This window comes from Gavialis gangeticus, unplaced genomic scaffold (assembly GCF_001723915.1).
Source record: "Gavialis gangeticus isolate Ggan-Ray unplaced genomic scaffold, GavGan_comp1, whole genome shotgun sequence".
In the NCBI taxonomy this organism is placed as follows: Eukaryota; Metazoa; Chordata; order Crocodylia; family Gavialidae; genus Gavialis; species Gavialis gangeticus.
The window spans coordinates 60,455,304-60,459,357 of record NW_017729029.1 but is presented as its reverse complement, the minus strand read 5'-3'; the positions used below and the strand labels follow the sequence as shown (position 1 = coordinate 60,459,357).

The window sequence follows — 4,054 nt, the reverse complement described above, 5'->3', positions numbered from 1 at the left end:
CTGCCTGTACATTAGCTCCCAGGAACCAGCTAGGGGTGAGGGGGGGGCAGGGGACACACCCAGGAGAGCTCCCTTGGGTGGTGTGGTGCAAGTCCTAGTGCCCCCCAGTGCTCTTGGTGGGGCTAAGCTCCACCAACTCCCACCCAGGGCAGCTTGTACTGTGCTCCTGCTCACACCTGCCCCATGCCTCCCGAAGACACTGCTCCGGCTCTGGCCCAGCCAGTGCACACAGCTTCCCAGTGCGGCTGTCTTCCACCCACTTGGCTTCCCACAGGTGGCTGCACATCAAGCCAATCAAGACAGCACAGACAGCCCTGATGTGCTGTAACTGCAGCATATCGAAGCAGGCATCCTGCACATCTACAGGCACCCTTACTGAATAGTAGTCCAATACGGAAAAATTAGCCAACACAGAAAAATAGTAATGTTGTCTGAAAAAGAAAATTGTTTTCTGCTAGTGGGATCCGCATCTGTGGTGAAAAAGCATATATATGTACATATTTCATGCTGCTCAAAGATTGATGGGTGTGTATATATACTGAAAAATACCCCATCACTTTTCCCTATCTTAATGTTAAATTCTGGAAGAATTCTTAATCCGCTTAAGGTTTATACTTTAATACTTCAAGGCTTATGAACATTTTTGGGCTGATTAAATGGTGCTGATTTGTTCCAAACACTATCATCCTGGTAAATTTTTAATACAAAGATACTATTTCAACTTAGTAAATGTAATTAAAGGGGAAAATCTGCCTTTTGATCTTGACAGTATTTTGAAAGCTACTTATAAGAAGTTCTATATCAAATCTTTATTATTACTATTATCAATACAGGAAAAACAAGCATTCTTTTCTCAAGTCAAATTATAAATGAGAATTAACAAGATACATAATAATGATGTCAGTTTTTTATTCTGTTCCTTATAGTCTCTTTTTTCTTCCTTGAAATGGAGGATTTCAAGTAGATAAAACCAGGACTGTATGGTGCTCATCTACTTCCAACTAGACACATAACCTAAATGGATTCATGATTCACTGTGGCTCTGTACACACATTTAAATAACCTGGGAGAATTCTCCTGGGTTTGTTCTCCTATGTACCAGGGAGACAGTCTCCTGTAGCCGGTGAAGAGAGCACCTGACCTGAAGAGCATGAATTCAGGGGATACAAGTCTGGGCTCCTGAGGCAGAGAGACCAGTACAGCCCTAAACTCTGTGAGGAGGAAAGTTTCTGCCAGCTCATGCAGGTAAGGAATGGAAGCTGTGGGCCAGGTCAGGTATGCCAGGGTTCAGAGGGGCGCAATGAGTGGGGAAGAGGCCTCTGCAGTGGCATGGTGACCCAGAGGGAGTTTTGAATGTTTTATTTAAAGCAGCTCGCTTGCATTGTTTGTTTCTGTTTTACTGGACAACTGACTTGTAGCTGTTGGGATGGTTAGAAGGCCAAGCAGGGGGACCTGAAAGGCATTCCAGGTTTAGGTCTACTAGGGGCATGACGGAGAGTGAGAGAGAGATGTATGCTGTACCCAAGAGGGCCAGAGCCAGGAGCTGGCAACATGGGTGGGCTGCAACTGAGAGCTGGAGCCAAGAGAGTGTGTCATGGGCAGCTGTGGCTGACAAGAGGTCAAGACTGAGAGGCCAGGCCAAAGCAAGTAGGCCTATGGGGGAGCTGGAGGTGATAATTAGAGCCCATAAGGTTTAATTAAAGCCACTAGGGTCATAAGCTGTAACCACGAAGTTTGAGTAGTACCAGGAGGGCACAAGAAGTTCCAAGTAAGCACGTGAGCCACCCCCAGGAAACAGATGAGGTTCTGTTAGCTGATGGAGGGCCCAGAGACCGGAGTTTGGTTGAGATGGTTAGGGACCAGGGAGATTTGGTTAGGCAGCCTCCTCATCAATATAGAAAGAACACTAAGGCATATCAAGAACATTTAAAAGGGGGTATATGGAGGACCTGGAACATGGACAGGATTAGCGTGGCCCCTAGTGGGTGCCATGGCTGCCCTCAGGGCCCATCCTTTCACATCTTGGTAGAAAAACTTACCTGGAGACTCCTGAACAGACAGTTAAGTGCTGAGCCCCTGAAGAACAGAGAACTTGCAGTGCTGATGCTGTGCAACCAGCTCCCTCAGTCTTCCACCCACTTGGCTGACCCAAACTGCAGAGCCCACCCCTGACCTGGGGGACAGATATTCAGAAAGCCTGAGCCCGAATTGATTCAATCTTTGCAGGTTAGTCTAAGCTGGATAGGCAAAATCCATTTTGTAACCAGACAGACATCCCAGAAATGCAGGTACATACCTGCAGTGGCTCGGGCTAGAAGCTGGAGGGCTCCCTTCCCTCGCACAGTACTGAGCCGAGGAGGGGCATGACCATCTTCCAGCAGGACACGCTGATTAGCCCAGCAGGGAATTGATAACAGTGTTTATCACCCAACTGAGAAAACCAGCTCCCTCTGCCTGGTGACAAACGGGAGCAGTGCACAGGGCTGCCCTGATTGGCTGACCCAAACTGCAGAGTAAGCCTGTGTGTCTCCCTGTAGCACAACATTGGATTCGGGGCAGGAGTTGCTCTGCTCCCTGCTTGGTTGAAGCAGTGGAGTTCAGTCTGAATGAAACACTGTCTCTGGAAGTAAGAAGTGGGGAGCAAAGCACCTTGGGATGCTGGAGGATTCTGCTGTGGCTTCTCTCAGAAAGGTAACTTGTACAGACCTTTGTCTTCCAAGAGTGATTTACCACTGGTTGTTCTGTGGTTATTTTTTTTCTTAGAGCAACCATTTTTACTCTGGGAGAAAAATGTTGAACATCTGTACATTCATGGTTCTCCTGAGAGCAGCGATTTTTCCCAGGAGAAACTGAATGTCTGTAAATGGCCTTTGAGTGGAATTATACACGTTGTGTTCTAAAACCATAACTTCCATTGAAAGCACCTTAGTTTCTCTGTCTCTTTCCTTTTACCAGAATCCTATTTCAAGGAGTAAGTGCTCCCATTCACTGTCCCAATTGGGAAGTTTGTTCCTGACCAAGCATCTAACATGTTGGGAGTGCAATGTGTTATATAAATCTGTGTACAAATATTTCTCATAATGAGCTAGCTTAAATACTGAAAACAGTCTAGACAATCCACTGAATAAATTAGATAAATACTTAGGTGATTAGCCTATGCTAAACATCGTGCTGCTACAGATAGCCTGGGTATTAGTAGCAGTTATCTAGTTTAAAGGTACCTCAAGTATGTCTACACTGCATTACAGTCAGCAGTTGTATTACAGTAACTATAATTGCTTTGATTGCTTATATTGTTGTTTTTTTTCTTTTTGTATAATGAAATATTTAACCATTAAGATAAAGTTAGTCTTGTTATGATTTACTTTTTATAATAATTTGATCAGTCATTATTAGTGTTCTGGAATTAACCACCAATTTTAAATTTCTTATTGCTTAGCATAAATATATTGGACATATTGGTCTCATGATTTTAGACATATTTGACCTACTGATCTCATGATTTGAGAACTTACATTTAGTATAAGGAAAATGCTTATGCAAGATTTGTGGTATGTCTGGCATATGTGGAAAGAGGTCACATACATACCTCACTCACTTTTTTGTTACAACGTGAAGGAAGACGGTCCTCTTGCAGCAGGTAAAAATATCCTTCTGTGGTTTAACAGTTAAAGGCTGCAACAACGTCAAGTCAGCAGTTCAGGATTACCAAATACTAGATCATGTTTCACCCTGATGCCTGAAGACTGCAAGCAATGACCCCCCTGAACACTGCAGACCACAAAGCAGAAGATCATGTCCTACCAATCCCAGCCTGCCAACAAGACAAGGAGAATGACCTCTGCATCTGACTCAGTGGAATCCATAGGCTTGTGTGGACACCTATTACTATAAAGAATGAACACAAAGACAAGGTTTGGGGTTTTTTCCAACTGCAAGAAGGAGTTTTGGGCGCATCCAACCAGACCTGACTCCATCACTCATGGTCAGTCTGGCCTGCCACCAGACTGACCTGCTTAGAACTTGGTAACACTCTACAGTTAGACAGTCCTGC

At 44.6% G+C, this 4,054-nt stretch overlaps 1 protein-coding gene across 1 annotated transcript in view; it reads right to left on the bottom strand.

Moving 5' to 3' along the window:
* The window catches only part of LOC109300836, a 115,358-nt gene that overhangs the window by 31,747 nt on the left and 79,557 nt on the right, over nt 1-4,054 (bottom strand). The gene's annotated exons all lie outside the window — the stretch shown is intronic.